Raw genomic sequence first — 12,238 nt, 5'->3', positions numbered from 1 at the left:
TGGGGATATGGTTTGGGTTTTGTTTATGGTTGGGGTTATGGTTTGGGTTAGGGTTATTGTTAGGGGTTGGGGTTATGGTTTGGTTTAGGGTTATTGTTAGGAGTTAGGGGTTATGTTTTGGGTTATGGTTATGGTTTGGGTTATGGTTATGGTTGGGGTTATGGTTTAGGTTAGGGTTATTGTTAGGGGTTGGGGTTATGGTTTGGGTTAGGGTTATTGTTAGGGGTTATGGTTTGGGTTATGGTTATGGTTGGGGTTATGGTTATGGTTTGGGTTAGGTTTTGGGTTAGGTTTTGGGTTAGGTTTTGGGTTAGGTTTTGGGTTAGGTTTTGGGTGAGGTTTTGGGTTAGGTTTTGGGTTAGGTTTTGGGTTAGGTTTTGGGTTAGGTTTTGGGTTAGGGTTATTGTTAGGGGTTGGGGTTATGGTTTGGGTTAGGGTTATTGTTAGGGGTTAGGGGTTATGATTTGGGTTATGGTAATGGTTGGGGTTATGGTTTAGGTTAGGGTTATTGTTAGGGGTTGGGGTTTATGGTTTGGGTTAGGGTTATTATTAGGGGTTATGGTTTGGGTTAGGGATATTGTTAGGGGTTAGGGGTTATGGTTTGGGTTAGGGTTATTGTTAGGGGTTGGGGTTATGGTTTGGGTTATGGTTGGGGTTATGGTTGGGGTTATGGTTGGGGTTATGGTTTGGGTTATGATTGGAGTTATGGTTGGGGTTATGGTTAGGGTTATGGTTAGGGTTGGGGTTATGGTTGGGGTTATGGTTGGGGTTATGGCTATGGTTGGGAATATGGTTTTGGTTCGGGTTATGTTTATGGTTGGGAATCTGGTTATGGTTGGGGTTATGGTTTGGGTTAGGGTTATGGTTATGGTTTAGGTTAGGGTTATTGTTAGGGGTTGGGGTTATGGTTTGGGTTATGGTTTGGGTTATGGTTTTGGTTATGGTTTGGGTTATGGTTTGGGTTAGCGTTATTGTTAGGGGTTGGAGTTATGGTTTTGGTTAGGGTTATTGCTAGGGGTTATGTTTTGGGTTATGGTTATGGTTATGGGTTGGGTTAGGGTTATTGTTTGTGGTTGGGGTTATGGTTTGGGTTAGGGTTATTGTTAGGGGTTATGGTTTGGGTTATGGTTATGGTTTGGGTTAGGGTTAGGGTTATTGTTAGGGGTTGGGGTTATGGTTTGGGTTATGGTTTGGGTTATGGTTTGGGTTATGGTTTGGGTTATGGTTTGGGTTATGGTTTGGGTTATGGTTTGGGTTATGGTTTGGGTTATGGTTTGGGTTATGGTTTGGGTTATGGTTTGGGTTATGGTTTGGGTTATGGTTTGGGTTATGGTTTGGGTTATGGTTTGGGTTATGGTTTGGGTTATGGTTTGGGTTATGGTTTGGGTTATGGTTTGGGTTATGGTTTGGGTTATGGTTTGGGTTATGGTTTGGGTTAGGGTTATTGTTAGGGGTTGGGGTTATGGTTTGGGTTAGGGTTATTGCTAGGGGTTATGGTTTGGGTTATGGTTACTGTTAGGGTTATGGTTATGGTTTGGGTTAGAGTTATTGTTAGGGGTTGGGGTTATGGTTTGGGTTCGGGTTATTGTTAGGGGTTATGGTGATGGTTTGGGTTATGGTGATGGTTTGGTTTATGGTTATGGTTGGGGTTAGGGTTATGGTTGAGGTTAGGTTTATTGTTAGTGGTTGGGGTTATGGTTTGGGTTAAGGTTATTGTTTGGCGTTGGGGTTATGGTTTGGGTTAGGGTTATTGTTAGGCGTTGGGGTAATAGTTTGTGTTAGGGTTATTGTTAGGGTTTAGGGGTTATGGTTTGGTTTACGGTTATGGTTAAGGTTATGGTTGGGGTTATGGTTTGGGTTAGCGTTATTTTTAGGTGTTAGGGGTTATGGTTGGGGTTATGGTTATGGATGGAATTATGGTTTGGGTTAGGGTTATTGTTGGGGGTTGGGTGTTATGGTTTGGGTTATGGTTATGGTTTGGGTTATGGTTATGGTTTGGGTTATGGTTATGGTTGGGGTTATGGTTTGGGTTAGGGTTATTGTTAGGGGTTATGGTTTGGGTTAGGGATATTTTTAGGGGTTAGGGGTTATGGTTTGGGTAAGTGTTGGGGTTATGGTTGGGGTTATGGTTGGGGTTATGGTTGGGGTTATGGTTGGGGTTATGGTTGGGGTTATGGTTGGGGTTATGGTTGGGGTTAGGGGTTGGGGTTATGGTTTGGGTTAGGGTTATTGTTAGGGGTTGGGGTTATGGTTTGGGTTAGGGTCATTGCTAAGGGTTATGTTTTGGGTTATGGTTATGGGTTGGGTTAGGGTTATTGTTTGTGGTTGGGGTTATGGTTTGGGTTAGGGTTATTGTTAGGGGTAATGGTTTGGGTTATGGTTACTGTTAGGGTTATGGTTATGGTTTGGGTAGGAGTTATTGTTAGGGGTTGAGGTTATGGTTTGGGTTAGGGTTATTGTTAGGGGTTATGGTGATGGTTTGGGTTATGGTGATGGTTTGGTTTATGGTTATGGTTGGGGTTATGGTTAGGGTTATGGTTAGGGTTATTGTTTGGGTTATGGTTTGGGTTCGGGTTATGGTTTGGGTTAGGGTTATTGTTAGGGGTTGGGGGTTATGGTTTGGGTTATGGTTATGGTTTGGGTTATGGCTATGGATGGGATTATGGGTTGGGTTAGGGTTCTTGTTAGGGGTTTGGGTTAGGGTTATTGTTAGGGGTTAGGGGTTATGGTTTGGGTTATGGTTATTGTAAGGGATAAGGGGTTATGGTTTGGGTTAGGGTTCTTGTTAGGGGTTTGGGTTAGGGTTATTGTTAGGGGTTAGGGGTTATGGTTTGGGTTATGTTATGGTTGGGGTTATTGTTTAGGTTAGGGTTATTGTTAGGGGTTGGGGTTATGGTTTGGGTTAGGGTTATTGTAAGGGATAAGGGGTTATGGTTTGGGTTAGGGTTCTTGTTAGGGGTTTGGGTTAGGGTTATTGTTAGGGGTTGGGGTTATGGTTTGGTTAAGGGGTATTGTTAGGGGTTAGGGGTTATGTTTTGGGTTATGATTATGGTTGGGGTTATGGTTTAGGTTAGGGTTTTGTTAGGGGTTGGGGTTATGGTTTGGGTTAGGGTTATTGTTAGGGGTTATGGTTATGGTTTGGGTTAGGGTTATTGTTAGGGGTTGGGGTTATGGTTATGGTTTGGGTTAGGGTTATGGTTTGGGTTAGGGTTATTGTTAGGGGTTGGGGGTTATGGTTTGGGTTATGGTTATGGTTGGGGTTATGGTTTGGGTTAGGGTTATTGTTTGGGTTATGGTTTGGGTTCGGGTTATGGTTTGGGTTAGGGTTATTGTTAGGGGTTGGGGGTTATGGTTTGGGTTATGGTTGGGGTTATGGCTATGGATGGGATTATGGTTGGGGTTATGGCTATGGATGGGATTATGGTTTGGGTTAGGGTTCTTGTTAGGGGTTTGGGTTAGGGTTATTGTTAGGGGTTAGGGGTTATGGTTTGGGTTATGGTTTGGGTTATGGTTTGGGTTATGGTTTGGGTTATGGTTTGGGTTATGGTTTGGGTTATGGTTTGGGTTATGGTTTGGGTTCGGGTTATGGTTTGGGTTAGGGTTATTGTTAGGGGTTGGAGGTTATGGTTTGGGGGTTATGGTTTGGGGGTTATGGTTTGGGTTATGGTTATGGTTGGGGTTATGGTTTGGGTTAGGGTTATGGTTTGGGTTAGGGTTATTGTTTGGGTTATGGTTTGGGTTCGGGTTATGGTTTGGGTTAGGGTTATTGTTAGGGGTTGGGGGTTATGGTTTGGGTTATGGTTATGGTTTGGGTTATGGCTATGGATGGGATTATGGGTTGGGTTAGGGTTCTTGTTAGGGGTTTGGGTTAGGGTTATTGTTAGGGGTTAGGGGTTATGGTTTGGGTTAGGGTTATTGTAAGGGATAAGGGGTTATGGTTTGGGTTAGGGTTCTTGTTAGGGGTTTGGGTTAGGGTTATTGTTAGGGGTTAGGGGTTATGGTTTGGGTTATGTTATGGTTGGGGTTATGGTTTAGGTTAGGGTTATTGTTAGGGGTTGGGGTTATGGTTTGGGTTAGGGTTATTGTAAGGGATAAGGGGTTATGGTTTGGGTTAGGGTTCTTGTTAGGGGTTTGGGTTAGGGTTATTGTTAGAGGTTAGGGGTTATGGTTTGGGTTATGGTTGGGGTTATGGTTTAGGTTAGGGTTATTGTTAGGGGTTGGGGTTATGGTTTGGGTTAGGGTTATTGTAAGGGATAAGGGGTTATGGTTTGGTTTATGGTTAAGATTATGGTTGGGGTTATGGTTGGGGTTATCGGTTAGGGTTATGGTTATGGTTGGGGATATGGTTGGAGTTATGGCTATGGTTGGGAATATGGTTTTGGTTGGGGTTATGGTTATGGTTGGGAATCTGGTTATGGTTGGGGTTATGGTTAGGGTTATGGTTTAGGTTAGGTTTATTGTTCGGGGTTGGGGTTATGGTTTGGGTTAAGGTTGGGGTTATGCTTAGGGTTATGGTTTAGGTTAGGTTTATTGTTAGGGGTTGGGGTTATGGTTTGGGTTAAGGTTATTGTTTGGCGTTGGGGTTATGGTTTGGGTTAGGGTTATTGTTAGGCGTTGGGGTAATAGTTTGTGTTAGGGTTATTGTTAGGGTTTAGGGGTTATGGTTTGGGTTAGGGTTATTGTTAGGGGTTATGGTTATGGTTTGGGTTAGGGTTATTGTTAGGGGTTGGGGTTAGGGGTTATGGTTTGCGTTATGGTTTGGGTTATGGTTTGGGTTATGGTTTGGGTTCGGGTTATGGTTTGGGTTCGGGTTATGGTTTGGGTTAGGGTTATTGTTAGGGGTTGGGGGTTATGGTTTGGGTTATGGTTATGGTTGGGGTTATGGTTTGGGTTAGGGTTATTGTTTGGGTTATGTTTTGGGTTCGGGTTATGGTTTGGGTTAGGGTTATTGTTAGGGGTTGGGGGTTATGGTTTGGGTTATGGTTGGGGTTATGGCTATGGATGGGATTATGGTTTGGGTTAGGGTTCTTGTTAGGGGTTTGGGTTAGGGTTATTGTTAGGGGTTAGGGGTTATGGTTTGGGTTATGGTTATGGTTTGGGTTATGGTTTGGGTTATGGTTTGGGTTATGGTTTGGGTTATGGTTTGGGTTAGGGTTATTGTTAGGGGTTGGGGTAATAGTTTGTGTTAGGGTTATTGTTAGGGTTTAGGCGTTATGGTTTGGTTTACGGTTATGGTTAAGGTTATGGTTGGGGTTATGGTTGGGGTTATGGTTTGGGTTAGCGTTATTTTTAGGATTTAGGGGTTATGGTTTGGGTTATGGTTATTGTTGGGGTTATGGTTATGGATGGGATTATGGTTTGGGTTATTGTTGGGGGTTGGGTGTTATGGTTTGGGTTATGGTTATGGTTTGGGTTATGGTTATGGTTGGGGTTATGGTTTGGGTTAGGGATATTGTTTTGGGTTAGGGGTTATGGTTTGGGTTAGGGTTGGGGTTATGGTTGGGGTTATGGTTGGGGTTATGGTTATGGTTGGGGTTATGGTTGGGGTTATGGCTATGGTTGGGAATATGGTTTTGGTGTGGGTTATGGTTATGGTTGGGAATCTGGTTATGGTTGGGGTATGGTTTGGGTTAGGGTTATGGTTTGGGTTATGGTTTGGGTTATGGTTTGGGTTAGGGTTATTGTTAGGGGTTTGGGGTTATGGTTTGGGTTATGGTTTGGGTTATGGTTTGGGTTATGGTTATGGTTGGGGTTATGGCTATGGATGGGATTATGGTTTGGGTTAGGGTTCTTGTTAGGGGTTTGGGTTAGGGTTATTGTTAGAAGTTAGGGGTTATAGTTTGGGTTATGGTTGGGGTTATGGTTTAGGTTAGGGTTATTGTTAGGGGTTGGGGTTATGGTTTGGGTTAGGGTTATCTTAAGGGATTAGGCGTTATGGTTTGGGTTTTGGTTATGGTTGGGGTTATGGTTTGGGTTAGGGTTATTGTTAGGGGTTGGAGTTATGGTTTGGTTTAGGGTTAATGTTGGGAGTTAGGGGTTATGTTTTAGGTTATGGTTATGGTTATGGTTGGGGTTATGGTTTAGGTTAGGGTTATTGTTAGGGGTTGGGGTTATGGTTTGGGTTAGGGTTATTGCTAGGGGTTATGTTTTGGGTTATGGTTATGGGTTGGGTTAGGTTATTGTTTGTGGTTGGGGTTATGGGTTGGGTTAGGTTATTGTTTGTGGTTGGGGTTATGGTTTGGGTTAGGGTTATTGTTAGGGGTTATGGTTTGGGTTATGGTTACTGTTATGGTTATGGTTTGGGTTAGAGTTATTGTTAGGGGTTGGGGTTATGGTTTGGGTTAGGGTTAGGGTTATTGTTAGGGGTTATGGTGATGGTTTGGGTTATGGTGATGGTTTGGTTTATGGTTATGGTTGGGTTTATGGTTAGGGTTATGGTTTAGGTTAGGTTTATTGTTCGGGGTTGGGGTTATGGTTTGGGTTAAGGTTGGGGTTATGGTTAGGGTTATGGTTTAGGTTAGGTTTATTGTTAGGGGTTGGGGTTATGGTTTGGGTTAAGGTTATTGTTTGGCGTTGGGGTTATGGTTTGGGTTAGGGTTATTGTTAGGCGTTGGGGTAATAGTTTGTGTTAGGGTTATTGTTAGGGTTTAGGGGTTATGGTTTGGTTTATGGTTATTGTTAAGGTTATGGTTGGGGTTATGGTTTGGGTTAAGGTTGGGGTTATGGTTAGGGTTATGGTTAGGGTTATGGTTAGGGTTATGGTTTAGGTTAGGTTTATTGTTAGGGGTTGGGGTTATGGTTTGGGTTAAGGTTATTGTTTGGCGTTGGGGTTATGGTTTGGGTTAGGGTTATTGTTAGGCGTTGGGGTAATAGTTTGTGTTAGGGTTATTGTTAGGGTTTAGGGGTTATGGTTTGGTTTATGGTTATTGTTAAGGTTATGGTTGGGGTTATGGTTTGGGTTAGTGTTATTTTTAGGGGTTAGGGGTTATGGTTTGGGTTATGGTTATTGTTGGGGTTATGGTTATGGATGGGATAATGGTTTGGGTTAGGGTTATTGTTAGGGGTTGGGGTAATAGTTTGTGTTAGGGTTATTGTTAGGGTTTAGGGGTTATGGTTTGGTTTACGGTTATGGTTAAGGTAATGGTTGGGGTTATGGTTTGGGTTAGCGTTATTTTTAGGGGTTAGGGGTTATGGTTTGGGTTATGGTTATTGTTGGGGTTACTGTTATGGATGGGATTATGGTTTGGGTTAGGGTTATTGTTAGGGGTTTGGGTAATAGTTTGTGTTAGGGTTATTGTTAGGGTTTAGGCGTTATGGTTTGGTTTACGGTTATGGTTAAGGTTATGGTTGGGGTTATGGTTGGGGTTATGGTTTGGGTTAGCGTTATTTTTAGGATTTAGGGGTTATGGTTTGGGTTATGGTTATTGTTGGGGTTATGGTTATGGATGGGATTATGGTTTGGGTTAGGGTTATTGTTGGGGGTTGGGTGTTATGGTTTGGGTTATGGTTATGGTTATAGTTTGGGTTATGGTTATGGTTGGGGTTATGGTTTGGGTTAGGGTTATTGTAAGGGGTTATGGTTTGGGTTAGGGATATTGTTTTGGGTTAGGGGTTATGGTTTGGGTTATGGTTGAGGTTATGGTTGGGGTTATGGTTGGGGTTATGGTTATGGTTATGGTTGGGGTTATGGTTGGGGTTATGGCTATGGTTGGGAATATGGTTTTGGTTGGGGTTATGGTTATGGTTGGGAATCTGGTTATGGTTGGGAATCTGGTTATGGTTGGGGTTATGGTGTGGGTTATGGTTTGGGTTATGGTTTGGGTTATGGTTTGGGTTAGGGTTATTGTTAGGGGTTTGGGGTTAGGGTTTGGGTTATGGTTATGGTTGGGGTTATGGCTATGGATGGGATTATGGTTTAGGGTTAGGGTTCTTGTTAGGGGTTTGGGTTAGGGTTATTGTTAGAAGTTAGGGGTTATGGTTTGGGTTATGGTTGGGGTTATGGTTTAGGTTAGGGTTATTGTTTGGGGTTGGGGTTATGGTTTGGGTTAGGGTTATCTTAAGGGATTAGGGGTTATGGTTTGGGTTTTGGTTATGGTTGGGGTTATGGTTTGGGTTAGGGTTATTGTTAGGGGTTGGAGTTATGGTTTGGTTTAGGGTTAATGTTGGGAGTTAGGGGTTATGTTTTGGGTTATGGTTATGGTTGGGGTTATGGTTTAGGTTAGGGTTATTGTTAGGGGTTGGGGTTATGGTTTGGGTTAGGGTTATTGTTAGGGGTTATGGTTTGGGTTATGGTTATGGTTGGGGTTATGGTTATGGTTTGGGTTATGGTTATGGTTGGGGTTATGGTTATGGTTTGGGTTATGTTTATGGTTGGGAATCTGGTTATGGTTGGGGTTATGGTTTAGGTTAGGGTTATTGTTAGGGGTTGGGGTTATGGTTTGGGTTAGGAATATTGTAAGGGATAAGGGGTTATGGTTTGGGTTTTGGTTATGGTTGGGGTTATGGTTCGGGTTAGGGTTATTGTTAGGGGTTGGGGTTATGGTTTGGGTTAGGGTTAATGTTAGGGGTTGGGGTTATGGTTTGGGTTAGGGTTATTGCTAGGGGTTATGTTTTGGGTTATGGTTATGGTTATGGGTTGGGTTAGGGTTATTGTTTTTGGTTGGGGTTATGGTTTGGGTTAGGGTTATTGTTAGGGGTTATGGTTTGGGTTATGGTTACTGTTAGGGTTATGGTTATGGTTTGGGTTAGAGTTATTGTTAGGGGTTGGGGTTATGGTTTGTGTTAGGGTTATTGTTAGTGTTTAGGGGTTATGGTTTGGTTTACGGTTATGGTTAAGGTTATGGTTGGGGTTATGGTTTGGGTTAGCGTTATTTTTAGTGGTTAGGGGTTATGGTTTGGGTTATGGTTATTGTTGGGGTTATGGTTATGGATGGGATAATGGTTTGGGTTAGGGTTTTTGTTAGGGGTTGGGGTAATAGTTTTTGTTAGGATTATTGTTAGGGTTTAGGGGTTATGATTTGGTTTACGGTTATGGTTAAGGTTATGGTTGGGGTTATGGTTTGGGTTAGCGTTATTTTTAGGGGTGAGGGGTTATGGTTTCGGTTATGGTTATTGTTGGGGTTACTGTTATGGATGGGATTATGGTTTGGGTTAGGGTTATTGTCAGTGGTTGGGGTAATAGTTTGTGTTAGGGTTATTGTTAGGGTTAAGGGGTTATGGTTTGGTTTACGGTTATGGTTAAGGTTATGGTTGGGGTTATGGTTTGGGTTTTGTTTATGGTTGGGGTTATGGTTTGGGTTTTGTTTATGGTTGGGGTTATGGTTTGGGTTTTGTTTATGGTTGGGGTTATGGTTTGGGTTAGGGTTATTGTTAGGGGTTGGGGTTATGGTTTGGTTTAGGGTTATTGTTAGGAGTTAGGGGTTATGTTTTGGGTTATGGTTATGGTTTGGGTTATGGTTATGGTTGGGGTTATGGTTTAGGTTAGGGTTATTGTTAGGGGTTGGGGTTATGGTTTGGGTTAGGGTTATTGTTAGGGGTTATGGTTTGGGTTATGGTTATGGTTGGGGTTATGGTTATGGTTTGGGTTAGGTTTTGGGGTAGGTTTTGGGTTAGGTTTTGGGTTAGGTTTTGGGTTAGGTTTTGGGTTAGGTTTTGGGTTAGGTTTTGGGTTAGGGTTATTGTTAGGGGTTGGGGTTATGGTTTGGGTTAGGGTTATTGTTAGGGGTTAGGGGTTATGATTTGGGTTATGGTAATGGTTGGGGTTATGGTTTAGGTTAGGGTTATTGTTAGGGGTTGGGGTTTATGGTTTGGGTTAGGGTTATTATTAGGGGTTATGGTTTGGGTTAGGGATATTGTTAGGGGTTAGGGGTTATGGTTTGGGTTAGGGTTATTGTTAGGGGTTGGGGTTATGGTTTGGGTTATGGTTTGGGTTATGGTTGGGGTTATGGTTGGGGTTATGGTTGGGGTTATGGTTGGGGTTATGGTTGGGGTTATGGTTTGGGTTATGATTGGAGTTATGGTTGGGGTTATGGTTAGGGTTATGGTTAGGGTTGGGGTTATGGTTGGGGTTATGGCTATGGTTGGGAATATGGTTTTGGTTCGGGTTATGTTTATGGTTGGGAATCTGGTTATGGTTGGGGTTATGGTTTGGGTTAGGGTTATGGTTATGGTTTAGGTTAGGGTTATTGTTAGGGGTTGGGGTTATGGTTTGGGTTATGGTTTGGGTTATGGTTTGGGTTAGCGTTATTGTTAGGGGTTGGGGTTATGGTTTTGGTTAGGGTTATTGCTAGGGGTTATGTTTTGGGTTATGGTTATGGTTATGGGTTGGGTTAGGGTTATTGTTTGTGGTTGGGGTTATGGTTTGGGTTAGGGTTATTGTTAGGGGTTATGGTTTGGGTTATGGTTATGGTTTGGGTTAGGGTTAGGGTTATTGTTAGGGGTTGGGGTTATGGTTTGGGTTATGGTTTGGGTTATGGTTTGGGTTATGGTTTGGGTTATGGTTTGGGTTATGGTTTGGGTTATGGTTTGGGTTATGGTTTGGGTTAGGGTTTGGGTTATGGTTTGGGTTATGGTTTGGGTTATGGTTTGGGTTATGGTTTGGGTTATGGTTTGGGTTATGGTTTGGGTTATGGTTTGGGTTATGGTTTGGGTTATGGTTTGGGTTATGGTTTGGGTTATGGTTTGGGTTATGGTTTGGGTTATGGTTTGGGTTATGGTTTGGGTTATGGTTTGGGTTATGGTTTGGGTTAGGGTTATTGTTAGGGGTTGGGGTTATGGTTTGGGTTAGGGTTATTGCTAGGGGTTATGGTTTGGGTTATGGTTACTGTAAGGGTTATGGTTATGGTTTGGGTTAGAGTTATTGTTAGGGGTTGGGGTTATGGTTTGGGTTCGGGTTATTGTTAGGGGTTATGGTGATGGTTTGGGTTATGGTGATGGTTTGGTTTATGGTTATGGTTGGGGTTAGGGTTATGGTTTAGGTTAGGTTTATTGTTAGTGGTTGGGGTTATGGTTTGGGTTAAGGTTATTGTTTGGCGTTGGGGTTATGGTTTGGGTTAGGGTTATTGTTAGGCGTTGGGGTAATAGTTTGTGTTAGGGTTATTGTTAGGGTTTAGGGGTTATGGTTTGGTTTACGGTTATGGTTAAGGTTATGGTTGGGGTTATGGTTTGGGTTAGCGTTATTTTTAGGTGTTAGGGGTTATGGTTTGGGTTATGGTTATTGTTGGGGTTATGGTTATGGATGGAATTATGGTTTGGGTTAGGGTTATTGTTGGGGGTTGGGTGTTATGGTTTGGGTTATTGTTATGGTTTGGGTTATGGTTATGGTTTGGGTTATGGTTATGGTTGGGGTTATGGTTTGGGTTAGGGTTATTGTTAGGGGTTATGGTTTGGGTTAGGGATATTGTTAGGGGTTAGGGGTTATGGTTTGGGTAAGTGTTGGGGTTATGGTTGGGGTTATGGTTGGGGTTATGGTTGGGGTTAGGGGTTGGGGTTATGGTTTTGGTTAGGGTTATTGTTAGGGGTTGGGGTTATGGTTTGGGTTAGGGTCATTGCTAAGGGTTATGTTTTGGGTTATGGTTATGGTTATGGGTTGGGTTAGGGTTATTGTTTGTGGTTGGGGTTATGGTTTGGGTTAGGGTTATTGTTAGGGGTTATGGTTTGGGTTATGGTTACTGTTAGGGTTATGGTTATGGTTTGGGTTAGAGTTATTGTTAGGGGTTGAGGTTATGGTTTGGGTTAGGGTTATTGTTAGGGGTTATGGTGATGGTTTGGTTTATGGTTATGGTTGGGGTTATGGTTAGGGTTATGGTTAGGGTTATTGTTTGGGTTATGGTTTGGGTTCGGGTTATGGTTTGGGTTAGGGTTATTGTTAGGGGTTGGGGGTTATGGTTTGGGTTAGGGTTATTGTTAGGGGTTGGGGGTTATGGTTTGGGTTATGGTTATGGTTTGGGTTATGGCTATGGATGGGATTATGGGTTGGGTTAGGGTTATTGTAAGGGATAAGGGGTTATGGTTTGGGTTAGGGTTCTTGTTAGGGGTTTGGGTTAGGGTTATTGTTAGGGGTTAGGGGTTTGGGTTAGGGTTATTGTTAGGGGTTAGGGTTCTTGTTAGGGGTTTGGGTTAGGGTTATTGTTAGGGGTTAGGGGTTTGGGTTAGGGTTATTGTTAGGGGTTAGGGGTTATGGTTTGGGTTATGTTATGGTTGGGGTTATGGTTTAGGTTAGGGTTATTGTTAGGGGTTG

The sequence above is a fragment of the Stigmatopora nigra genome, unplaced genomic scaffold (genome assembly GCF_051989575.1).
Source record: "Stigmatopora nigra isolate UIUO_SnigA unplaced genomic scaffold, RoL_Snig_1.1 HiC_scaffold_24, whole genome shotgun sequence".
NCBI classification, from domain to species: Eukaryota; Metazoa; Chordata; class Actinopteri; order Syngnathiformes; family Syngnathidae; genus Stigmatopora; species Stigmatopora nigra.
This window is presented reverse-complemented; position numbering follows the sequence as displayed.